The sequence below is a fragment of the Aquarana catesbeiana genome, linkage group LG10 (assembly GCF_042186555.1).
Source record: "Aquarana catesbeiana isolate 2022-GZ linkage group LG10, ASM4218655v1, whole genome shotgun sequence".
NCBI classification, from domain to species: domain Eukaryota; kingdom Metazoa; phylum Chordata; class Amphibia; order Anura; family Ranidae; genus Aquarana; species Aquarana catesbeiana.
Window position 1 is genome coordinate 97,287,300 of NC_133333.1, and position 27,600 is coordinate 97,314,899.

Below are 27,600 nucleotides of genomic sequence, written 5' to 3' on the forward strand. Positions count from 1 at the left end.
AAGTCTCGTGTTTTTCTCAATAAAAATTACAAACATGTTATACCTATCTGCTCTGTTGCAGTGGATTGGCACAGAGCAGCCCCGATCCTCCTCTTCTCGGGTCCCTCTTCTGTGCTCCCGACCCCATCCTCCTGTCGAGTGCCCCCCACAGCACGCAGCTTGCTATGGGGGCACCCAAACCGAGCTGCATCTACCTGTGTCCATTCAGACATCCCCATCTTTCTTCTTATTAGCTAACTGACTTTGTATGACAGCAGCCAGAGCCAATGGCGCCCCTGCTGTGTCTCGGCCAATTAGATGGCTGATACACTAGTGGACATCGCTGGACAGAAATGGGGCTCAGGTAAGTATTAGGGGGCAGAGGGGGGCTGCTGCATACAGAAGATTTTTATCTTAATGCATCAAAGTGTATCAGAAGTGTGAATGTGTCCTAAGGTTTCAAGTCTGTCCCCACTTTTACTTCTTTACTTACAGTTGTACATAATAACTTCCTGCAGTCTTTCCTGCACCCTTTACTATTCAATGTACAGCTTTTCAGAGTAAGTTTGCACTTTAAAACAAAAGGATAACAGATAAATAGACAGATGCAGAGATTTACAAGTGGAGGGTGTAAGATTAAGTCCCCAGGATCCAAATTTTAACACCATAATACCCCAGCTGTCCTGAAGTTTTAGGCTGGGTTCACACCTATTTGAATTGGATGTGGCTTCCCCCGCATCCAATTCGCATAGCAGGAGATTTTGACCGGCTCTCTATGGAGCAGGTTCACACATCTCCGCAGCGGCTCCGATGCAAATTGCACTGGAGCCCGGTGTTTGTTTTGGTCCGTTTCAGGTCCAAATTCGGCCTGAAATCGGACCTGAAACTGTGAATGGAGATGCACCAGACTCCTGCTGTGAGCCGCTGCGTGTTCTAGTGTGAACCCAGCCTTAAGCTAAGCATACATGGATTGATTTTTTTTTTAATCCGCCAATGAACTGATTAAAAAAATTCTACCATCCACACAAGCGAGGTGGATAGCGGAATCCTCCCTGCTGTGTTATTGTATTCTGACAATGGGGACTCCTCTGCTGTCAGAATATGCTAATTGTACAAACATTTTCCAGCAAGCCTATTCATGAGAAGTCATTCTTTAGATTGACTTCTCACGAAGAGGAATGGCCATACAGTAGATGGATCAAAATTTGGCCAATCCCTGCTGAACGGGCCAAATTTTGATCCATTATGGCCAGCTTTAATTTTGCTAAACAAATGGGGTTCCTGGGTGTTCCCACTTCTTCTGTTAGATTCATCATCATATACAATTGCAGCAGGAATTATTTGCTGCAATATGTCAGCAGATTTGATGACCTAGGAACTAACCAATAGATTCCCTTAGAGTTCAACTTGTATTGAAATATTTGTTTTGGGTAGATTGACCCTTTAATGGTGTTTATACTAGCATCATTTTATCAAACAGAGACTGTAGTGGATGGTGTGATGCATTTTTGACATTAGATAATATAGGATGTTAAGGTCTTGAACTGTACAGACTGTAAATTTAGCTCAATGTTCTGTCATATAATAGGACAACTTCTTTCCATCTGGCTGTAACCTTTTAGATAATAAAATAAGAGTGGTTATCCATCAGCGCAGATAGAAATGCTGAACATGCCAATCTTTAGAAAAATCATAGACCTTTAATTACAGAATGGCAAGAGTACACAAATTAAAGCTTATTTATCTATTTTGAGAGATGCCAAATGCAATACTTTGTAAACAGGATGTGAAAAATCATTTATTTGTACATAAGAAACCATTTTCTACAGTGAGTGGCATTTTAAAAACGTCACCAAGGAAGGTAGTTAAATTTTACAACAAAACTAGTATTGCTGTAACCTGTTAATGAGGTTCAGATTACAGCTGTCATTTTACCAGAGCAGGATAAAAAATAAGAAGAAATATCTGACAGTTGTGTTGGTTGCTATGAGCAGCACACAAATTTTCCCTGCATTTTTGTAAATCGACATGTTTTTGTGTTTCCAATCTTTTCTATTTAAGAAGCTAAAAGAGAAGCTGGCCAGTTCAGTAAAGTGTTAATTTGTGCACTTTGTCTAATCCCTGCCGGTGACAGATATTTAGTGAGCACTGATTAATCCCTACATTTCATCCCTCCCCCTAGTCTGCTCTTCATAACAAGTCTTCCATATATTGCAACATAACAAGCTAAATTAAATAAGAAGGCCAGTCAGTGAGAAGGTGGAAGCTTCAGAGAGCTGATCTGAAAACCATTCTCTGCATGTCCTAACATATTAAGGGTGCGTCATTTGGAATTAATGTGATATGACCGCAGCTTTGTCCTGAGAGAGATCCTACTGCAAGTGTCCAAGGATATTGCTTCACTATTCAATACATCTACACAATACCATGTGACACAATATTGATATTTACATTGCCGGCCTATTTGTATGATAGAAAGTGAGGTTTTGCGTGGATCATTTGTCAGGTTAATATTAAACATGCAGAGAGCACTGTCTGGATTGATTGCCTACTGCAGAACTGGTGTGGGCAACTTAAATCGATGTTTGCATCTCTTGTCGCAGTCTACACACAAGGCCTTGTCATTGAGAATGTAGAATATTGCCTACAGTGATGCTCAGAAAAACATAGGGATACTATCCATAGCAACTTCTTAAATGTTAGATTTTTAATTTTTAATTCATGATAGAGTGGTGACAGCTGATTTATTAAAGTGAATGTGTTTGCCTTTTAAAAGAAAAAACTCTGCCTAAGAGCAGGTAATACAAGAAATCTACTATTACCGTCATTAGCAGAAACTCTGCCCTTGGACACTTTTAATTTAGCACATGGATGCTCAACCTGTGGCCCTCCAGGTGTTGCAGAACTACAAGTCCTTCGAAGCATTTCAAGGCTGATGGGTACAAGCGTGATTCTCAAAGGAAGAGACATGATGGGACTAGTAGTTTTGCAACAGCTGGAAGGACACAGGTTGAGCACTCATGATTTAGCATCAGTTTGGTGAGTGATGACTTCTCTAGTTTCTAGCTTGCCCATCTAGAAGAACCTTGTGTAATAAAAGTGCACTTAGTAGACACTAAAGTGCTATTATTGAACGGGAGGGTGACAGTTGGGCAGAACTGAGCCCAGAAGTCATGGAAGTAAAATCGAATTCCCCAGTAAGAAAGTGAGAATTAACCTTAAAGGTGCACAGAGGAGGGCTTTTGGGATAAAGTAGCAGGTACTTTTTCTTACATTCCTAGGCATAAATTAAAGTTTTAGATGTTTAAAATGGCTACTGGCAAGAGAGGACTGGGTTATGGGGACATCTGGCTCTCAAGCAAGGACAAATGATATCTGTTGGGCTGGTAACCCAGAATGGAGATACACTTCCATTTAAACTTCAATCAGCATGAAACCTGCAGTCAGTGACATCTGCCAGGAATTACATAGCTAACTGTTATGTGACTGAATGCAGAGGGCTGCAAAGGAGGTAAATGCTGAAAGAAAAAAAATGTAATTTGTTGCTCTCATTTTAAATATATTGTAGCATATTATTCACTATTTAGATGAATCCACAACATGTACACATGGCAGTCATCTTGTTCAGTTCATGAAGGATTTTGTAATTTACAATTCACACCTTACAGTCTCTCATTTTAGAATAAATATCTGAAAAGGTGTGTTACAGTATAAATCATGCTCTTCAATACAACACCCACCTCTTGATAGGGCTGACAATCACTTTGGCACACATTGATGCTATTTTACTAAAGAGGTTGAGAATGTGAATATTCACACATATTTTTATCTGAAAAAATTCTTGGTTTAAGAGCATTTTGCAACATTTTTTAATTAATTTTGACTTGATAAACAAGCGATGTCTTGCTATACAAGTAGCGTCATGTCACAATGGAGTATAAAAGAGAAGAGAGGTACCTCTAAATGTAGCAATATGGTTACATTTAATGAAGGTACAAGATTTAGCAACTCTCATGGTTGATGATTGAAACAGTTACATCTAAGTATGCAGGCATCCGGGGTAAAGCTGTCCACATAGACCATCCTCCACACCGCCATCGACTTCATCCCTTCCATGCTGCGCTCCACGAGTGCTTCAAGCCTCACTTTCAGATCGCTCTACTGCATGGTAGTCTTCCCAGCATGATTGCAGACTGACAGCGGTGAAAGCCGGCGGTGCGGAGGATGGTCTATGTGGACAGCTTTACCCAGGATCCCTGCATACTTAGATGTGCCTTTTTTAATCATCAACCATGTGAGTTGCTAAATGTTTTACCTTTATTAAATGTAACCATATTGCTACACTTAGAGGCGTCTCTAATTCAAAGCGTTCTCTGATTGGATGAGATGGAGAAGCGGGGCAATTACATCATAATTTCCACCTCATCCAATCAGAGAACACTTTGTAGTCATTGAGAAGATGCAAAGCATTCTCAGAATGGTGTCTGTGCTGTGCGAGCACTGCAGCCTCCTGTGTTTATTTAGCAGTAGGGCAGCTGTTCAGCACTGGACAGGAAAACTGAGTTCCCTGTAGTACAGTGAAAATCACTGTAGAAGCAGTGCATGCTACTGTGATTCCCAGCTTCCAGGGGGACTAATGCAACTATGTAAAAATATCCATACCTGGAATTCATTTTTAAGGATGAGTAAGTGGTTATTATTTTTGTATTGTAATTATTTAATTTGTGATTTGTGTATAGCACACAAGATAAACATTATTGACACTAAACTCCAGTGCCAAGAACAACCAATTACATTTTCAAAAGCTGTCTAAAAACATACAATAGCAACCAATGAAAATTGAACCTTCAGTAATCTATTTTCAGTAATAACAGAAATATAGTAGGTATGGTTTAATGCCCATTGTGAATTAGCTTTGCTATTTGGACTATGTGATTAAATGTGCCTCTAGACTGTATTTCTGAAAAGGCATGCATACAAATGTAATGATGTACAATGCTCAACAGAATTTCTCAATGTGAATAATTCTTGCTCATACACATAAATGGCCCACATCACACACTTTAACACATTTTCGGCTTAAAAGCAATGTACAGTACACCAAAAGAACCGTAAAAAGCCCACATTACTAGGTTTGCCAAATCCAAACATGCAAGCATTTTTTGCAATATACTGTATGTGTTATTTGGCTTCCCAAAAAACAATAATAGCAAGTAAACTGCATTAATGTCATTTTTCATGTTTTAACAAAAGTTAATAAGTAATGGAAAATCTGCTTAGTCAGGGATTCGCAATTATTTACTAGAATGATGTGGCTAAATAGTATAAGTAAACTGTTAAAAGTGGTCAAATGCTCAAAAAAATTATGTTGTAAATTTGTATATTCTAATGTAGGATGGAAGCGAGTTTCCCCCAAAGCAGGAAACCTCTGTTTTAGTGGAGTGCTGCTATCTTCTCCCTGTGTGACTCTGAGGAACCAATCCTTTTAGGATTGTGGGCATGGCGATACGCTCCCGGGACAGTTAGAAAACCAGGGACACTTTTGCAAGGTAGTTCTGCCCACTATTCTAAAAATAAGAAATAAACCCTTTTTGGATTTGTGTTGACATTTAAAAAAGTTTTTATTGTGCCTTTTCTGGTTATGTGGGGGGGGGGCCATCCTTAGCAGAAAGGAGTAAATCCTCCTCACTGCAAAGGACAGTGCCATCTAAGCATTTATTTAGATCTGCCATTTCCATGGTACTGCATACATGAGCAACAATGATGCCAGCCATTTGAGGGCATGAAAGATCAGTTGAGAGCTGACACTAGCACCCTGGTAACTAGTTATGACCAAGCATGCCTTGAATGTAGCATACACTGAGCATGTACTGATAGGCATAATATAAATGAAAATACAGCAGAAAATAACATTGGCATGTTTAATGGTTTAAAAACATTTTTAAATATTTCTAATGTGAGCTTGTAGGCGGGTGCAGTCTATTTTCTCCAGTGCAGGTGGTGCTTATCCACAGCTACAATGCAGGTGGAGAAGGAAATCAAGAAGAACCTAGTTCTTTTATGGTTTCCTTGGTCGTAGAGGGGCAGCATCTGATTGCATGTTGGCTCTCCATGTGACTTTGGTGGCCTCCTTGGGTCAGGCAGAATCTATTTAAGACCCTGGCTCCCGCCATTTAGTGAGTGACTAGAAAAGGGACAGGTCACCCATCTGTCAGAGACAGTGCTTAGCATCAGGGAAGGGTTTCAGAGGACTAGGGAAAGTGCAGGGACATGCCATCCTTCCTGGAAATCTCCCCACTTGGGTATGGACCAGCCAGGCCACATTCCACTCATCTAGACAGAGACAGTCAGCTTCCCTGACACTACCTCCGTCTATTACATCATTGTTACATCTTTTGAGTGTTCTCGGGGTTGCCTTCCCGCCAGGCCTGTTGTGTAGTGCTGAATTTATGTTACAATACATTCCTGTTTTTGCACCTGGACTCTGAGGGTTTTCTGCCCACTGCACCCCGCTATACCTACCCACAAGCTTTTGTTTAGGAAACAGCTTCATTGGTGGGTTTTGCTCTACTTTAGGCCTACCTCAGCATAACTCATCTGATAACCTCTATGGTTATACTTTTCAATTGGACTTCAACCCATATTCTGTTGAATCTATGGTTTTCATGCACTGTGGTGATGATTGTCAAGAAGCCTGAATCAGCTGTATGCAGTTTGTAATAAATAGTTCTATTATATTAGGCTGAAAAAAGGAAGTGATCTTGATGGAAGCCTGTGTGCAGGATTTTATATACTTTTACATTCACCAAACTAGCCATGTAGGTAAATAAAATTGCACATTTATGAAGGCATACTGGGAAATTACCTAAGCTTCTGCACCAGAAAACTGTTGTGAGTGGCATCCGCCACATTGACTATGCAGATACAATTGTTTTAGGTCTATCTGCACCACCAATGCCAGTTTCAATTTCAAGGTAAAATAGAAATTGGAGTGGACTCTGCGACTAATTAACAATTTATATATAGAAAACATCCACAGTGCTGACATATGGAATGTGAGCTGTCAGCAGACAGCTCACATTCATTTTGCCACTCATACGAGCAGAGCCTGCATAGCCTTCCTACTCTTACTCTTTCCCGAACTCAGCTGAGTTAGGAGTGTACATATAGAGGAATCAGGAGCATGTAGCTCCAGCTACTGTTCTGTGCTGTGACAGAGCGTAGAACATAGAGCAGATCAAAAATCATTAGTTGTAATGTCTGTTGTCATTTTCCTTTTTTAGACTTTTCCCCTTTGTTTTCCCCTGGTGATCTGGCCAGTAACACACCTGCTTTGTTATACAGATGCCACTCTGGATGACGGAGCACAAAGAGCAGATTTGGACGGCAACATTTTCAGTCTCGGGGGAGGGGAGTGTTAGATATACTAGCAGATTTAAATACACTAACAAATTGAAGCTAAACTTTAGCTAATACTTTAAAATTAGTTACAGCAACCCCTGACAGTGCTAAATGGTTTGTCTCATCCCTGTAACTGTAAGGGAGCATTTTTGTTGAAAAACAACAGACTTACTGGTTGGATCACCAGATGAAAATAGAAGACAGAAAGCGTAAAAAGGGAAACTCATGCTGCCATTACATCTAAGAATTGGTAAGCTGCAATATAATAAATGTTTGCTTTTGGGTTTAAATGAGTTGTAAAGGCAGAAGGTTTTTTATCTAAATGCATTCTATGCGTTAATATAAAAAGCCTTCTCTGTTCAGCAGCCCCCCTAATACTTGCCTGAGCCCCATCTCTGTCCAGCGATGTCCATGAGTCCCTCGGCCCCCTGGGACTCTCCCTCCTGATTGGCTGAGACACAGCAGCGGCCCCATTGGCGCCCCCAGCTGTCAATCAAAGTCAGTTAGCCAATCAGGAGAGAGAGAGGGGGCAAGGCTGAATGGCAGCTCCGTGTCTGAATGGACACACAGAGCTGCAGCTTGGTTCAGATGCCCCATAGCAAGCTGCTTGCTGTGGGGGCACTCGATAGGAGGGAGGGACCTGAGAAGAGGAGGATCGGGGTTGTTCTGTGCCTTTTTTTCTTTTAAATGAGACGCTACAATCACTTAAACCTTTTCGCTTCCAGGTCCATACGTCGAATGGCTGCAGCCACCAGGACTGAAGCTGACAGGCAGACTTCTGCCTGTCAGCTAAATGCATTCAGGCAGCAGCTCACACACACACCCAGTATCAGCACCCCCCCCCCCCCCACCGGGCTGCCGCACCCTGCCATGCTTTCCGGGCTCCTGGGAGTGAGATGGCAGATGTCAGTGGCTGGGGGGGGTGGGTTCTTGTGAACTGACATCTCTGCCGTCACTTCCGGGCAAGCTCTCAGTGTCCCCGGCTAGCTTAGCCAGAAAAAGATGTTTTGCAGTGAGATCTGCATTGCAGATCTTTTAGACCCTGCATGTCTCATGAGGACCTGTCACCTAAAAAACATCACATAGGGGACTTTTTGTCCCCTATGTAATGAAAAAAAAATAAAGGTTAAAGTGGATGTAAACCCGAAATTTTGTTTTTTTTTTATGTCATAATCTAGAGTATAAGATTTCCTATCATTTGAGCCCAGTCTTGCAAAAAGTTAATCCAGCTTTGAGCAATCCTCTTTTATTGTTCAGTGAGATAAAACTTGACAAACTTGAAAAACTTTGTCAAATCCTCCCCCTTGCTGTGAGTGACAGGTGATTTACATATCTTGTGCACTAGCCTAAGAGACATGCATTATTTTTTAATTCCCTCCCACTCCTTTCTTCTGCCTCTCTGCCTCTTTGGTGCAGCTCTTGATAATCCTTCTCTTGTTTATTGTTGTGCACATGCACAGGAGTAACATGAGCGCGCTCTGCTGCTTCAGAGAACGCGCTCTGTCACTCCTGTGTGCACTTTTCTCTCCACAGGCGCAAATCTCGTCCTCGTAGCGCTGGCTGGCCAGGGGAGTGTAGAGGTGGGCGGAGGAGTCCTCTGACGGAAAACACACATGCCCACAAATTCGGCAATATTGCGGGGCTCAGAACAGCTGAGGGGGTGAGTAAAAAAAGAAAAGGATACATGCAGGAGGCATGTATATCCTTACAGATATACCCGGTGTTATTAGATTGAAAATGATGACAGTGGGTTTACATCCACTTTAAGTAAAAAAAAGAAAGTTACACCCAAGCACATAAAATCCTCCACCCAAATTTTTTTTGAGCCCCACCCCCACCCCCACGTGAAAACATCCATTGCGATATACATGTTACATATTGCCACACATGACAGAGGGAGAGCAAAATTTCTAACACAATACCTCCTCCCTAATACTAAACTGATGCCTATAGGGGGCTTTTGTGTTGCAGAGCCTCCCTCCAAAGGGATCTTCTCTTCGGTGGGTGGTTGAGTCCTTTAGCATTAATTGTTAAAAATTAATAGCCATTTTGGGAGTCGGATGAGTGATGTGTGGTGGTTGTCTTGTCGTAACCACTTACTTTTAGCAGGGACATGCCCCTTTTCCAATGAAAGAGTGGATCTTGGGGTCTTCTTGGTGTCCAGGTTAATTTTGCAAGTAAGATTCTGATCGGTACAGTAACATGAATGTCACTCTTGACTGTTAAAAGTAAAAAAGGAAGATAAACATCTGAACAAAATATGGAAAAAACAGAGGCTGTAAGCCTAACATTAGTAGGAAAAGGATGGGTGTGGCACATAGCCACTCAATATTTAGTGGGGAGAAAGGCGGTCTTCAGGACCAACAAAGGAGAACAGTTCAAGTTGGAAGAGACCCTTCCTCAGCGGGTATTAATGCTTTGGTCTGTAACCTGGGCCCAGGTCATTTATGGGAACGTGCCTTCTTGTGATTAACAGTAGGCGGTTCAGGTATAATGCCCCATTTGTTCAACAGTGCCATCCCTTTATCTACTGAATCCATTATGTGCTCTTTGCCATCCTTAGTGACAATTAGTTTTGTAGGAAATCCCAATTTGTAGCTTAGCTTATGGTTTCTAAGCGCCTTGGTAATGGTGCCTAAATTCGTGCGTTTCTGGAGGGTGAATTGAGATAGGTCAGCATAGAACTGCAAGTCCTTGTATGGTAATGGTATCTGCTCTCTTTGGTGGGAGACTGACATCAACTTTTCTTTTGTATGGTAGATGTGGAGTCGCAGAATGACATCCCGGGGGATACTAGCAGGGAGATGTGTGAGTTTGGGGAGACAGTGAATCCTGTCCACAGTAAAATCAAGTGCTGACATTTCCGGTAATATTGTGGTAGAGACCTGGGATGCATAGTTACGCAGGTCTTGCTGCAGGACAGATTCTGGAATTCCTCGTATTTTAACATTGTTCCTCCTGACCCTGTCCTCCATGTCTGCCATTTTGGCTTTAATACTGTCTATGTCATCCTCATTGCTTTTGTTTGCATCCACTAATGCATTAATGGTAGTGGCAAACTCCCCCATCTTCTTCTCCACACGTGTCACTCTGTCTGAAACCGCCTGTAAGTCTCTGCTAACTGTGTGTATACAGGATACCATGTCAGAATGTAAAGAACTCCTCAGAGATACCAGCTAGGGATGAGCTTCGAGTTCGAGTCGAACTCATGTTCGACTCGAACATTGGCTGTTCGCAAGTTCGCCGAACAGCGAACAATTTGGGGTGTTCGCAGCATTCGAATGCCGCAGAACACCCTTTAAAAGTCTATGGGAGAAATCAAAAGTGCTAATTTTAAAGGCTAATATGCAAGTTATTGTCATAAAAAGTGTTTGGGGACCTGGGTCCTGCCCCAGGGGACATGGATCAATGCAAAAAGCGGAGCGGAGCGGAGCGAGTAGCTTGCTGAGAGTCACTACACCCTACTGTCTACCTGCTGACATCGGTGTGTTGGAGCGCTTGGGTGACCTGTGTCTGGGTCCCGGTGCGGCCGTGAAGGGCAACAGACGAGGAGGACTAGGAGAAGCCGGTGCCGGTCAGCTGTGCTGTGACGCTCTCACTGGAGCCGCGGCAGTCACTGCGCTTGTGTACCCGGAAGTCGGCGGAGCGGTTCTCAGTGTACCGCTACGGAGCGGCGTGAGAGGAGGAGAGGTGGAAACGGCTGAAACTGCGACCCGGTGGCGAAACCTATGTTGATATAAACTGCTCATGACATTTTGTGGAGGCCGGTAAAGAGCTGGACGCTGGATCCTGGAACTTTTGAGGTTGGAGCAGGTGAGCGGCACATGAACGAGGGTTTTAACCCTCTCAGTTAAGCACAGCTCATTGTGCCTGGCTGAAAGACAGAAGGTTTTACCCTGGATTGTAGTAGGGGGTCGGAGAAGTGAGCAGGCGGCTGTGGTGTATTTGACGGGTGTTTTTTGCTTCTGAACTGCTATACATGTACTCCAGCCGAGTGGAGACTGTAGGGTTGTAGCTAGCTCCCTGCATTAAAGTGACAATACCTGCCTGTGTAACTCCGGTTAAATCTCCTTCCGGCCCCTGGTGCTCTATTTTTTCTCTTCTAGTGCTGGGTGCCTAGGCACTTAAAAACAATAAGGGCAATGTCAAGGAGGAGAGGGGAGGAGCCTGTCAGTATGGAGAATCTAGGGTCCCAGTCATTACGATCAGCAAAGGAGAAGGGGAACCAGGCGGCAGCAGCGGCAGCAAAACTAGAGAGGTTTGCACATACCCCTGAACAGACTCCCACTAAGAATGGGCAACTTTCGCAACCCAAGACCACCGGGGACAGGAAAAGCCAAGGTCAGGCATCTTCAACCCCAGCGGGAGTAGGGCAAAAAAACCCGAATGCTAATAAAGACATAGGGGTAGGGGAAAAATCTCATTTACTACCACCAACAACTATCTCCGATACAGAGGTAGAACCTACCCTGAGGGAAATTTTGCAGGCAATTAATTCTTGTAAAGCATCTGTGGAGGGGTTAAGTCGCCAAATCAAAGAGGTTAAAGATGATCTACTAATAATAAAGCAGGAGTTGCAAAAGGCAGTAGATAGAATAACGGGTCTGGGGGGAAGAGTGAGTCAAGTGGAGGACGATGTTTTCCCTCTACAACAAGATGTTAAATCGATGAAGGAACAACTGGGGAGAATTAATGAAAAAATGGACGAAATGGAAAACCGCCTGAGAAGGGACAATATAAGAATAGTGGGTCTCCCAGAGAGATGTGAAGGGCAGTGTCCCATTGCCTTTTTGGAAGGGTGGCTCACAGAAATATTTGGAAGGGATGCATTTTCCTCACAGTTTGCAATTGAGAGAGCCCACCGGGTCCCCTTCAGGGCCCCGCTCCCTGGAGGTCGCCCCAGGTCCTTGTTAATGAAATTCCTGAACCACTGTGACAAGATAACTCTACTACGTAAAGCCAGAGAGAGGGGGCTTATTTTTTACAATGGAGCAAAGGTTTCATTCTTTGCGGACTTTTCACCGGAGCTGCAGAGACGCAGGGAAGGTTTCGTGGAGATCAAACGTACCCTACAAAAATTTGAACTTAAGTATGCTTTACTGTATCCAGCCAGGTTGCGGGTTGAGGCAATTGGAGAGGTTTTCTTCTTTGACTCCCCGGTGGGGGTAACCCGCTGGTATGAAGAAAATAAACAGAGACTGAAGCCTAAAGAAAGGAGCCCAGAGTCTTAGGATGCTTGATAGGAAGATAAAAAGATCTGGACTGTGGGAAATGATATGAATTTGGTATAGAGAGTAAAAAGAGGTTGTATGATAGAGTAGGAATGGGGGATATGGAGGTTATTATAGTTAAAATTTTGCACATTTGGTTGTTAATGGCGGAGGGTGGGGGGGAATGTTTGGAAGGGTTATTTTGAAAGGAATTTATGAGGCGGTCACGAATAGAGCCCCAGGGGCAGACCTGGTAAGGTGGGGGAGGAGGGGGGAGGGGGTGAGAGGGAGGGGGGGAGGGGTGGGAGGGATGTGGATGGGGGATGGGTGTGGGGGATGGGGGGGGAGGAGGTTGCGGGGGGTGGAGTGGGAGAGGGGTCGTAAAAGTATTTCTAAGAGAAATTAATATGCACATTGCACTAGGGAGGGTAGTTAGGGGGGGGAGGGGGGTGGAGGGAAGTAGGTTTAAGCACATGGGTGGTATATTTAAACACTATGAAGAAGGGGTTATCTAGAATGTTTACCAGAATGGAATATAAGAGTATGAAAGCCCCATGGGCTATAAAGTACGGGGGGTAATTAAAGGAACACGTTTTTTTTCCTTTTTCCTTTTTTTTTTTTTATTTTTCTTTCTCTCCTCACACTTTTGTGTAGTGCACAATATGGTATCAATAGAGGATCTCTACTTTAATTATTTTATGGGTTTTTTGGGAGTTATAGTGGTTAAGAAGGTGTTACTCTCTGGCACAAGACAAGGCACCAAGTTTAAGGTGCCCATTATTTCTGGTTCCTTAGAGTCCAGTTCTCGACTGCTGCCTGTCTGATGCAGTCTAAGGTCCTTAAAATAGGCTCCTGGAACGTTCGGGGGATGGGGAACCCGAACAAGAGGGCTGCCATTTTTGCGTTATTGGAGGTAGGGGAGGTGGGTATGGTCTGCCTGCAGGAGACACACCTGACAAAGGACACGTTGGTTCGTCTACCAAGAAGGAGGTTCCAGGCCGAATATCACTCGGTTTACTCCTCCTACTCTAGGGGGGTGAGTATCCTGGTGACAAGAAATATGATGTTCTCCTGCAGGCAGACCAGGATAGATAGTTTGGGTCGCTATGTTTTTTTATATTGCTCTATTGAAAACAGGATGTATGTCATTGCCAACATTTATATCCCCCCACCTTTTAAATTAGAAGTGTTATACAGCCTGCTGGAGTTTATGCTGGATAAAACAGATACCCCGGTGATAGTACTAGGGGACTTTAACGAGGTGCTGAATAGAGAGTTGGACAGATTTCCGTCGAGAGCCCAAGCAGATAATTTAGCAGGGGGCCGGTTGGGCCAATTTTTAGAGGAGGCAGGTCTACTGGATATCTGGAGGGCTCGGAATCCTGGAGTAAGGCAGTATTCCTGTTTTTCCTCTTCCCACTCCACCTTCTCCAGGATTGATATGACCCTGGGGAATGCAGAGGCAGTACCATTAATAAAGGATGTAGTATATTATCCAAGAGGGATCTCGGATCACTCCCTGATGGTGACTTCAGTGGGTATAGGGGTCAGGGAGGCCAGAAGGTTCTGGAAGTTAAGCCCATATTGGTTGGAGTTAATGGGGGAACCAGAGAGGATAATAACAAAGTTAGAAGACTTCCTAAAATCCTAAAAAAGAAGCATTTAAATAAAGGAATTGTCAAAAACTGTCTCTTGTCATTTTTAACATTTTTGACAGTTTTTTAGTGAAATGGTAGGGGTAAGTACCCCCTTACCATTTCACACAGGGGGGGGGCGGGATCTGGGGGTCCCCTTGTTAAAGGGGGCTTCCAGATTCCGATAAGCCCCCCGCCCGCAGACCCCCACAACCACCGGCCAGGGTTGTGGGGATGAGGCCCTTGTCCTCATCAACAAGGGGACAAGGTGTTTTGGGGGGCTACCCCAAAGCACCCTCCCAATGTTGAGGGCATGTGGCCTGGTACGGTTCAGGAGGGGGGGGCGCACTCTCGTCCCCCCCTCTTTTCCTGCGGCCTGCCAGGTTGCGTGCTCGGATAAGGGTCTGGCCGTTTTTTTTTTTTGGCGTGGGGTTCCCCTTAAAATCCATACCAGACCTGAAGGGTCTGGTATGAAATTTAGGGGGAACCCCACGTCATTTTTTTTTTTTAATTTTGGCCGGGGTTCCCCTTAATATCCATATCAGACCTGAAGGGCCTGGTATGGAATTTAGGGGGACTCCCACATCATTTTTTTTTTTTTAATTTTGGTTCGGGGTTCCCCTTTGGGGAATTCCTATGCCGTTTTTATCAATGAACTTCTATGTGTATTGTCGGCAATGCAATAGCCGCGGGTAGTTTTAAATGAGTTTTTTCCTTCAAAATGTCATTTTGCTGTCAGACTGTTCTAAACACAGGAAACATGCGCCCCTTTACAGGCATACTATAGACACCCCCCAGGTATGAAATTTAAAGGGATATTACACTTTTATTGTTTGACTTTAAGCATTATTAAAATCACTGCTCCTGAAAAAACGGCCGTTTTTAAAACTTTTTTTTGCATTGATCCATGTCCCCTGGGGCAGGACCCGGGTCCCCAAATACTTTTTATGACAATAACTTGCATATTAGCCTTTAAAATTAGCACTTTTGATTATTCATGTTCGTGTCCCATAGACTTTAACGGTGTTCGCGTGTTCGAACGAACTTTTTTCCTGTTCGCATGTTCTGATGCGAACCGAACAGGGGGGTGTTTGGCTCATCCCTAATACCAGCATTTCTTTAAGCACAGTATCTATGACTGGCTGGTTAGTGGTAGGGAAATGATCTATGGAGTTTAGCAGCTCCCTGGTGTCATCCCCTGAATTAGGGGCAGAGCTCACCTCATGTTCTTCATCCGCTGCATCCATCCTCACCCGGGATTTCTCTGGGCTTCCAGATGATGGTGTAGCTGGAGAGGATTGTGATCCTTTAGGTGGGCTGCTTCTTTTTTGAGGTTTCCCCTTCTGTGAGAAGCTCTGTGTGGGTCTGGATACTGGCGTGGATGTCGCGCCGGCGCCATTTTGCCTAGGCTCCGGCGGGAAGAATTTGGTCAGTTTCTGGGGCCGGGATCCCTCTGCCTTCCATCTCGGCATGGCGATATCTTGATCCCCTGATTTGTGTGAGCTAGAACGCCCGTTTTTCATGCCTGATTGAGGCCTTAGAGGTCCGGTATGTGCCGCTGTTTTTCCGCTGCGGTCGGATCTCTTATAATCCACAGCCATCTTGGTCTGCGTCTAGCTCTGCCCCCCCCCCCACATAGGGGGCTTTTGAAGCATCGCCCATAGAAAATAATAGGGAACTGAAGTTTGTCACCATTTCACGGGTGCACACAAATTTAAGGCTTGGCACGTTTTTTACCAAAAATATGGGTATTTTATTGTGTTTTTTTTGCCCTAAAATTCACTTTAGTGTGTTTTTTACTGAAATTTTGCATTTCCTAGACCTTTGCGGTAAAAATTTGTGACATAAAAAAATTAGTACTACCACTATTTTATTCTCTAGGTTGTCTGCATTTAGAAAATATATAATGTTTGGGGGTTTTGTGTAATCTGCAGGCCAAAAAAGATTTTTTAAACATGTGTGCAAAAAACACAAAACCAGCTCTGGCAGTGAAAAGGTTAAAGTGATTGTAAGTGTTTGTTTTTTTTTAAATAACAAACATATCATACTTACCTCCACTGTGCAGTTCGTTTTGCACAGAGTGGCCCCAAACCTCCTCTTCTGGAGTCCCCCGGTGGCTCTCGCGGCTCCTCCCCGCATCAGATAACCTCCTAGAGGAAGCGCTTCCCCGAGGGGGTTACTTTGCAGGCGCGCTCCATCATTCAGCATTCGGCGGCCATAGCCGCCGAATATATGACTCGGCCCCGCCCCCCGGCGCCCGCGTCATTGGATTTGAATGACAGCAGCGGGAGCCAATGGCTGCGCTGCTATCAATCTATCTAATCAAGAACCGAGAACCCCAGGCAGAGAGACAGCGCATCCCCGGCGGGTCAGGTTCCAGGGCTCAGGTAAGTAAAATGGTGGGGGCTGGGGGGCCAGTCACTGCCAGGTGTTTTTTCACCTTAATGCATAGGATGAAAAAACACAAAGGTTTACAACCCCTTTAAGGCCAGTTGCACACAGGCGTAATAATTTACTGATGTTTACTCAGGAACTTGTTGACAGAAAGTCTGTGAGAAAAAAAAACAGTGTGAAGACCTGATTAATGTCGAGCAAATGTGCGTAAGAGTATGTACAAACAAAATTCTTCTTCATTGCCAGTGATGTAATATACTCATTTATACTCCCATAAGCATGCTTTAGGATGAGTAAACACACTTATATAAGTGAATTACTAGGCTCAAATGTAAAATTTTCTGTTTTTGTTTTACTGCTCTGTACTCAATGCTGTATTACTGATCTTTATTCAGCTGTGTGCATGGTTCCATAGACAACAATGCATCTAATTTCAAATTGGTTAAAAACGTGGTGTTTTTTACTCCCGTGTGCAAGAGGCCTTACACTGCTTTAATTCTCCCCATAAGTTTTATATGTAAAAATATATACATGCACAGTTTTCACCTATCTTCCCAACCTGCCATTGTTCAGTTGGTGCAGTGTTATCCTATATGCCAGGGATATGCAATCAGCGGACCTCCAGCTGTTGCAAAACAACAAGTCCCATCATGCCTCTGCCTTTGTGTCATAGTTGTGGCGGTCAAAGTCTTGCTATGCCTCATGGGACTTAATTGCATATCCCTGCTATATGCTATAAGTATGTGACATCCTACTCAAAAAAGTATCCCTCTTATTGTTAGCAGTTATGCCCGTTTTTCTCCTAGTTCATACCTACAATACTCCTGTGCAGTAATTTGCTTGTCTGCTCATTTCAGTAGTCTTCTCCTTAACACCTGCTTCTGGTCAGAGGCCAGTCTTAGAATATATGCAGGAATCTGAAAACATCCTAACCTAATTCAAAAACACCTTTTCCTCTGTTCTTCTACCCTGTTACAATGATAGTACAGTCAATGCAGAACTAAGCTGTCAACTCACTGGAATGATGACAAGCTTCAAATTTGTTCTATTTATAGGGATATTGAATCTTTCAAATAAATTATACAAAGAGGGTTATTAATTATGAGATTTTGATTTATGTGAAGTTATGCACCTGCACTGCATTTGGCTTTGCAGTCTCCTGACCTACTTTAGACTTGGATTGCTGGTAAACAGAATGGGGACCTGAGGCAAGAACACAGGAAAAACTAACATATGTATTCCAAGGATGCCAATAAAAGTTCATTTTTTAAAGATCACAGAGATAACATACAACTATGTTGGTAACAGAGTTGCCAGGCGATCCATCATCCCCAAACCATACTCTTTGATTTTAAGTGCAGGGCTTGTGAGCTGCAACAGTAGATTCAGAAGCTGCTTTCTTAGCTTGTTAGTAGCCATATGTCTGTGAAGGTTGTCATATATCCAGGTCATGGTACAGCCATTAAAGTTAGTCATCACTTTCAATTGAACTTGGTTTGTAATGTTGAAGAAGTGTTCTTCTTGTCCAAGCAGCTTCTAAAAGATGCCAGGAACATTTACTGTGCAGCCACACAGGTAACTGGTAAGGTGATTGTCCAAGAACATCATAGGAGGTGTGAAAGTTTGTGAAACCACCCTGTTCCAATTGCATAATCAAATAACTATGATGTCATGAAGCCTAGAGCAAGCATTACTAGTTTAAGGGCCTGTGCTTTAACTATAAATTGTTGTGAAATTGCAGGGATAGAGCATAAAAATGGCATATGTGGTTTACAGATAGAGTCTAAGTCCCCCACCCCTGTTTAGGGATGGTTATCGTGATACTAAAGTCTTTCTTTTGTTTGTTTGTTTAACCACTTCAGCCCCGAAAGGTTTACCCCCTTCCTGACCAGGGCATTTTTTGCGCGGTCGTGCAACGCTGTACCCAAATAAAATTGATGTTCTTTTTTTCCCACAAATAGAGCTTTCTTTTGGTGGTATTTGATCACCTCTGCGGTTTTTATTTTTTGCACTATAAACAAATTTTTTTTTTTTTAAAACAATATTTTTTACTTTATGCTATAAAACATACCCAATAAAAAATGTAAAAAATCAAATCTAATCAACAATTTAGGCCAATATGTATTCTGCTATATATCTCAGAGAATGGCGATCTGCCTTGTTTACATAGGCAGACCGCAGTTCTCCCTCTCCTGAGAATGATTGGCGGGTCCCGGCAGACATCGAATTCCCTGGACCCGCTGATTGGCTCCCGCTGCATGCGTCCTAGACCCTGTGCATGAAATCACTTACAGGTACACAGGAGGGTTGCCCTGCCGCAGTATATCGTAGCGGGGCGGTCCTTAAGCAGTTAAAAATAACAAGTATGTACTTACCTGCTCTGTGCAGTGGTTTTGCACAGAGTAGCCCAGATCCTCCTCTTCTTGGGTCCTTCGCTGGCCCTCCTGGTCCTTCCCTCCTGCCCCCAGAGCAAGCAGCTTGCTCCATTCAGACATGGAGCTGAGGCTCCGCCACGCCCCCTCTCTCCTCATTGGCTCACTGACTTTCATTGACAGCAGCGGGAGCCAAGTGTCTCAGCCAATCAGGAGGGAGAGTCCCCGGACTTTGTGGCTCTTGTGCAACATCGCTAGATCGGCAGAGATCTCAGGTATGTATTAGGGGGGCTGAGAGGGGCTGCTGCACACAGAAGGCTTTTTATCTTAAAGTGATTGTAAAGGCAGAAGTTTTTTTATCCTTATGCATTCTATGCATTAAGATAAAAAACCTTCTGTGTGCAGCAGGCTCCCTCAGCCACTCTAATACTTACCTGAGCCCACTCTCTATCCAGCAATGTGCACGACTGCCTCTGCCTTCTGGGACTCCTCCCTGATTGGCAGAGACACAGCAGCAGTGCCATTGGCTCCCGCTGCTGTCAAAGTCAGTTATCCAAGAAGGAGAGAGAGGGGACGAGGCCGAACCGTGGCTCTGTGTCTGAATGGATACAGGGAGCTGTGGCTCGGTTCGGGTGTCCCCATAGGAAGCTGCTTGCTGTGGGAGCACTCGACAGGAGGGAGGAGCCAGGAGCTCCAAAGAGGGACCCAATAAGCAGAGGATCTGGGCCGCTCTGTGCAAAACCATTACACAGAGCAGATAAGTATAACATGTTTGTTATTTTTAAAGAAAAGAAACAAAAAATAAGCTTGCAAAAAAGATGCATAGATTAATATATATTAGCATTAAGGTTATGTTGTAAGGGACTGCCATAGACACTTACTTGGTAGGTCAACTAGACCACATGTATCCAGATGTGCAAGATGTTAAACTCTACACATCCTTACTGATGAAAGATTATGGAAAGGGAAGGGCCAGTAGAGGAAGCCAGAAACTGTGCAGCCACTTTATCGAGAGGAGAAGCCCAAAATTGGAGAAAGCAAATATTATAGACAGCCAGGATGTAATATATAGGGCCATTATATTACATGCATGCCTTGCAGCCATGATCTGAAATTCTTATAACCTCACCTTTACAATGTTGTTTTACCGCCATAGAGTCACTTTTTTGGATTTGGACTTTAGTATCACTTTAATGCATAGAATACACTAAGATAAAAAAAAAAAACCTTCTGCCTTTAGAACCACTTTAATTCAATAAACAGAGATGGGGGTCTTTAAAACCATCTAATTTTAAATTTTGGAAAATTACCTCTTGAAACTATATCAACATGTTCAAGATTATATGATATTTTCATGATTCAGATTCGCACTGTATGTGCATTAAAGTAGTGGTAAACCCTTACATATACCCAGTGAAGTGACTGGCCTTAGATAATACACACAAAAAGTTCTTTGGTGTGGCCTTTTTTGACACGTGTGCAGCAGATCGCACCATTGCTATTTGCAACATATGTCTGAAGCGTATCAAGCATGGCCAAAACAGCAGCCGCTTGGGCACCACATGCTTGACCAGACATATGACGACATCCCATGCAGTCCGTTGGCAACAGCACTTAAAAGACCCACATCAAAGACCAAGACGGACCTCTCCTTGCTCCTCATCAGCTGGGATCTCCAACCCCACTATACCTCCAGTCCTCTCAGAAACCTGCAATGTGAGGAATGAAGGTATAGAAATAGGTGTCCCAAGTACTTGCGGCCAATCTGCTAGTGGTACACCAACATCGGATTTTAGCAGGCAAATTTCCCTACCCCAGTTGCTAAACCGTCAAAAGAAATTTGGTCCCAGCCATCCACATGCTCAGCGTCTGAATGCTAGCTTGGCCAAATTGCTAGCACTGCAACTGCTGCCTTTTCAGCTGGTAGACTCTGCCCCCTTTTGTGAATTTGTGGAATGTGCGGTACCTCAGTGGCAGGTTCCCAAACACCATTTCTTTTCACGGAAGGCCATTCTACCAGCATGGAAGGCAATGTCTTGGCCTCGTTGGACAGGGCGGTCAGCAGTAAGGTGCATATTACCGCTGACTCATGGTCCAGCAGGCATGGACAGGGACATTACCTTTCTTTCACAGCGCACTGGGTAAGTCCGCTGGCAGCTGGGAAGGATGCAGGACGGGGTTCAGTATTGTTGGAGCTTGTTCCACCACCACGCCTCCAAAATGCTAGTAGTGGCGTTTCTGCCACAGCCCTCTCCTCCACCCCCTCCTCTTCTTCTTCCTCTATGGCCTCTTCCTCTGCAGATTTGTCCTCTGAACCAGCGGTGCTCTGTAGGCGTTCAAGGGGCTACGCAAGCACTCAGGCAAAAAGATGCCATGCGGTGCTTGAGTTGGTCTGCTTAGGGGACAGGAGCCACACTGGGGCAGAGATTCTGGCAGCTCTACAGGGCCAGGCTCAGAGGAGGTTGGCACCACGCCAGCTTAAGCCAGGAATGGTTGTATGCGACAGTGGCACCAACCTCCTCTCTGCCCTCCTACAGGTACACTTGACCCATATTCCCTGTTTGGCTCACGTCCTGAATTTGGTGGTGCAGCGGTTCTTGAGCAGGTACCCGGGCTTACAGGATCTCCTGAGGCAGACCAGGAAAGTCTGTGGTCATTTCCACCGGTCATATAATGCCAGTGCTCGACTGGCTGACATTCAAAGAGAATGCAACCTGCCCAAGAACCGCCTCATTTGTGACATGCCCACTAGGTGGAACTCAACGTTGGCAATGCTGCAGCGGCTGTACACACAGCAGAGGGCCATCAATGAGTACCTGTGTGAGAATGGCACCAGGACAGGGTCAGGGGAGCTTGGCTTTTTTCTTGCCATGCCAGTCGCTATTGATCAAGGATGCATGCACTGTCCTGTCACCATTTGAGGAGGCCACAAGGATGGTGAGCAGTGACAGTGCATGCATCAGTGATACTGTCCCTCTTGTCTTCCTGTTGGAGCACACGCTTTGTGGAATAATGGACAGGGCACTTGAGGCAGAACAGCGGGAGGAAGAGGAAAACTTCCTTACCTCTTAAGGCCCCCTTTATCCAGATAGTATTCCTGCGGGCCCGCGATCACACAGGAAGAAGAAGAGTAGGAGGATTGTGTCAGCATAGAGGTGGAGGATAACACACAGCATCAGCAGCAGTCTTCAAGGGATCGTTTTCAGTCCCCAGAAACCCATGGAGTTGTACGTGACTGGGAGGAGGTGGTTGAGGATCATGTGATCCTTAGTGACCCAGAGGACTCAGGACTGAATGGCTCTGCAAACTTACGCTGCATGGCCTCCCTGATCCTACAAAGCCTGCGAAAGGACTCTATTATTTGTGGTATCAAGGAGAGGGATCATTACTGGCTGGCAACCCTTTTTGACCCACGTTACAAGCGTAAGGTTGCAGAACTTATCCAGCCTTCGCAGAGGGAGCACAGGATGAAACATCTTCCGGAGGCCTTGCAGAAAGGTTTGTGCAATGCGTTTCCAGAGCCTGGAGGTTACAATTTTCTGGTGCTGGACAACGTGTTGCTGAGGCTTCGTTTAGTCACAGAAAGAGTGGTGGAGAAGGTGGCCGACTGACCGATGCTTTCAGAACATTCTTCAGTCCTCAGCGCCAAGGTCTGATCAGTTCCAGCAACTATTTTCTGAATTACATGGTGCAGGAATAACTAGGGACAATTTCAGAGTTAGAGACCTTTCCAACAGAACATCCACTGGCTTACTGGGTCTTGAGGATGGACCACTGGCCAGAGCTTGCTCAATATGCAATTGAGCTACTGGCCTGTCCTGCATCCAGTGTTCTTTCTGAACGCACATTAAGTGCTGCTGGAGGCTTTGTAACCGATCACAGAGTGCACCTTTCCACAGACTCTGTTGATCGGCTCACATTCATGAAAATAAATCAGTCTTGGATCACCATCACAAGAGTATCTGTGAGGGGTTGCAGTGTTGTGGCACCACCACCAATTTTTCTGCCCCTGTTCAACAGGGGCGCATAATTATAATTTTTGATCTAATATTTCACAGCAGGGCCCGTTCCTGCGCTCAAAAAAAGTATCTGTGAGGCTTTACAGTGTTGTGCCACCACCACCACTGCCTATGGCCCAATTTTTCTTCCCCTGTTTAACAGGGGCATGTCATTTCAATTCCTGATATAGTATTTCACAGCAGGGCCCGTTCCAGCACCCACCAAGAGTAACTGTGAGGGATTACAGTGTTCTGGTACCACCAACACCTAAGGCCCAATTTTCCGCAGAGTGTATAGGGTAGGCCGTATAGTATATACAGGCGGTCCCCTATTTTCAAACATCTGACTTACAAATGACTCCTACTTACAAACGGAGGGAGACAACAGGAAGTGAGAGGAAATATACCCCTAGGAAGGGAAAATTTTCTCCTGTAATGCCCCGTACACACGGTCGGATTTTCTGACAGAAAATGTGTGATAGAACCTTGTTGTCAGAAATTCCGATCGTGTGTAGGCTCCATCACACATTTTCCATCGGATTTTCCGACACACAAAGTTTGAGAGCAGGATATAAAATTTTCCGACAACAAAATCCGTTGTCGGAAATTCCGATCGTGTGTACACAAATCCGACGCACAAAGTGCCACGCATGCTCAGAATAAATAAAGAGATGAAAGCTATTGGCCATTGCCCCGTTTATAGTCCCGACGTACGTGTTTTACGTCACCGCGTTTAGAACGATCGGATTTTCCGACAACTTTGTGTGACCGTGTGTATGCAAGACAAGTTTGAGCCAACATCCGTCGGAAAAAATCCTAGGATTTTGTTGTCGGAATGTCCGAACAAAGTCTGACCGTGTGTACGGGGCATAAGAGTTAACATGGGAAAAAGGTGTCTCCACTGATGCTTTATCACCAATCCTAGTTTTCCTAATAACCCAAAATTTTCAAAATCCAATTGTCATTGGTATAGAAAGTGAGGTGTTATCCAAAAAGCTTAAAAATAGATTTTTCGGCTGGAGCTACACTTTAAAAATGTACCTGTTCCAAATTACAAACAGATTCAACTTAAGAACAAACCTACAGTCCCTATCTTGTTTGTAACCCAGGGACCGCCTGTATACTGCTGTTCAGAGTATATAGGGCAGGGGTTCCGCGAGATGTCCCCAGGGGTTCCGCGGCGATCTGACTGTCAGTCGCAGGCAGCTGACAGGAGGATTGCACAAACACAGGCAGAGATAGGCAGGGAAGCGGCTGGCATCCTATTGGCTGTAGCGCGCTGTTCCCTGCAGGCCCTTCCTCCCCTCTTGTCCTTCCCGAGTATGTGACATCATCTGGGGTGGACAGGATATGAGGAGGAGGGGCAGAGGGGGAACAGCACGCCACTGGAGGAGATATGAAATGAGTTCTGAAGCCTGAAGAAGGAAGCCGGTACTGTGCTCAGCTGTGTCCCCCCCACAATGTGCCCAACAGTCTGTCCCATGTAATGTCCCCTGTCATGTCCCCCACCCCATGTAATGTGGCCTGTCCCATGTAATGTGCTCTGCCCCATGCCATGTTCCCTGCCCCATGTCATATGCTCTGCCCCATGTCATGTGCCCTGTCCCATGTAATGTGCACTGCCCCATGCCATGTGCCCTGTCTCATGTAATGTGCTCTGCCCCACGCCATGTGCTCTGCCCCACGCCATGTGCTCTGCCCCATGCCATGTGCCCTGTCCCATGTAATGTGCCTTGCCTCATGCCATGTGCCCTGTCCCATGCCATGTGCCCTGTCCCATGTCATGTGCTCTGCCCCATGCCATGTGCCCTGTCTCATGTAATGTGCTCTGCCCCACGCCATGTGCCCTGTCCCATGTAATGTGCTCTGCCCCATGCCATGTGCCCTGTCCCATGTAATGTGCTCTGCCTCATGCCATGTGCCCTGTCCCATGTCATGTGCTTTGCCCCATGCCATGTGCCCTGTCCCATGTAATGTGCTCTGCCCCATGTCATGTGCCCTGTCCCATGTAATGTGCTCTGCCCCATGCCATGTTCCCTGTCCCATGTAATGTGCTCTACCCCATGCAACGTGCCCTGTCCCATGTAATGTGCTCTGCCCCATGCCATGTGCCCTGTCCCATGTAATGTGCCCTGTCCCATGTCATGTGCCCTGTCCCATGTAATGTGCACTGCCCCATGCCATGTGCCCTGTCTCATGTAATGTGCTCTGCCCCATGCCATGTGCCCTGTCCCATGTAATGTGCTTTACCCCATGCCATGTGCCCTGTCCCATGTAATGTGCTCTGCCCCATGTCATGTGCCCTGTCCCATGTAATGTGCTCTGCCCCATGCCATGTTCCCTGTCCCATGTAATGTGCTCTGCCCCATGTCATGTGCTCTGCCCCATGTCATGTGCCCTGTCCCATGTAATGTGCTCTGCCCCATGCCATGTGCCCTGTCCCATGTCATGTGCCCTGTCCCATGTAATGTGCACTGCCCCATGCCATGTGCCCTGTCTCATGTAATGTGCTCTGCCCCATGCCATGTGCCCTGTCCCATGTAATGTGCTTTACCCCATGCCATGTGCCCTGTCCCATGTAATGTGCTCTGCCTCATTCCATGTGCCCTGTCCCATGTCATGTGCTTTGCCCCATGCCATGTGCCCTGTCCCATGTCATGTGCTCTGCCCCATGTCATGTGCTCTGCCCCATGTCATGTGCCCTGTCCCATGTAATGTGCTCTGCCCCATGCCATGTGCCCTGTCCCATGTAATGTGCTCTACCCCATGCAACGTGCCCTGTCCCATGTAATGTGCTCTGCCCCATGCCATGTGCCCTGTCCCATGTAATGTGCCCTGTCCCATGTAATGTGCTCTGCCCCATGTCATGTGCCCTGTCCCATGTAATGCGCTCTGCCCCATGTCATGTGCCCTGTCCCATGTAATGTGCTCTGCTCCATGTAATTTCCCCTGTCTCATGTAATGTCCCCTGTCATGAGCCCTACCCCATGTAATGTGTCCTGCCCCATGTAATGTCCCTTGCCCCATGTAATGTGCCTTGTCATGTCCCCTGCCCCATGTAATGTCCCCTGTCATGTCCCCTGTCATATGCCCTGTCCCATGTAATGTGCTCTGCCCCATGTAATGTCCACTATCCCATGTAATGTGTCCTGCCCCATGTAATGTCCCATGTCCCATTTAATGTCCCCTGTAATGTGCTCTGCCCCATGTAATGTGCCCTGTAATGTGCTCTGCCCCATGAAATGTCCCCTGAATGGATCAGCTCTGCAGGAAAAGAAAGCACAAGTTTCACATTAATTAGGTACATTTTAATATTTATTCTTTTATTTAATGCTATTTCTACAAATAATTTTTGTTATCAACGGCTCGCTGATCATACCAATGTTCCGTGAGCTGTAGAAGTGAACATTATTTTCAGGTTCCTCGAGATCTCAAACTTGTTGCCAGGGGTTCCTCCAAGGTAAAAAGGTTGAGAAACACTGATATAGGGCCTGGTGGCCCCACGCCTTTTTTTTTGTAATTTGGGTGCGGGGGTTCCCCTTAATATCTATACCAGACCCAAAGTGGTGCAATGCCAGGCTTCTGCAGACAAGCCCTGCTGCTTTCTGTCAATACCTTCATGTGGCTTTCTGTTGAAAGCTGCAGAGCTTGTAAATGAACTATGAGAGTGCTCATCAGCACCCTCACAGTTCATTCAGAACTACAAGCATTCAGCTGCGGTGGATGACGGTAGTTGTAATTCATTCATTCACAGTTTCTGTGATAAAATGATGTACCCATGTGGGTTATCCCCCACCCACCGTCACACCGAGAGGGTAGAAGGGGGAACTGGTGGCAGGAGCTACATATGGGTGGAATATGTAACTTGTTCCAAAAAGTGAACTTAGCCTTGAACCTGGAAATTTGGGGGATATTTACTGAAACAGTTTCACACAGAACCTGGTGCAGCTGTGCATAGTAATCAATTAGCTTCTAACGTCAGATTGCTCAGTTAAATTTCGACAATAAGCCCCCATTTACATTGGTGATATTTGACATGTCAAATCACATGCCAAATCACAGCCTATTACCGGCAATGGCATGTCCAGATTGGTGCAACGCAGACTTTGCAGTGTTCCTGCATTATTTTTGGTGACTTCAGGGGCGATTTCTTTCTTTTTTTTTCAGTTTAAAACTGTTTATTGATATTATTATTTTTTTATCAGTGTAACTTTTTTTTTTTTTTTGTACTTTAAAGCGGGGTTCCACCCAAATTTTGAACAATATCTGTATGTATTCTCTTCCTAGATGCTGACATGCCGTTTAAAAAAATTTAAATCGCCGTAATTACCTTTTATTTTTCTATTCTTCTTTGCACTTCCTGGTTCTCCTCCCGTGGGAGTAGGCGTGTTTCTAGCCTCTCCCAGACTCCACACAGTCTCCTGGGAACTAGTCTCAAGCTTCCCAGGATGCCAGTGAGCATGTGCGGGAGCGAGCGGTGAATGCTGGGAGCACAGCATTCACCGCATCCAGGAAATAAATGCTTGTGGGCTTCAAATGCCCACAATGAAGATGGAAACCGCCTGCAGTGAATAATATAAGTTATTCTTTCTGACGAAATCTGACACAGGCG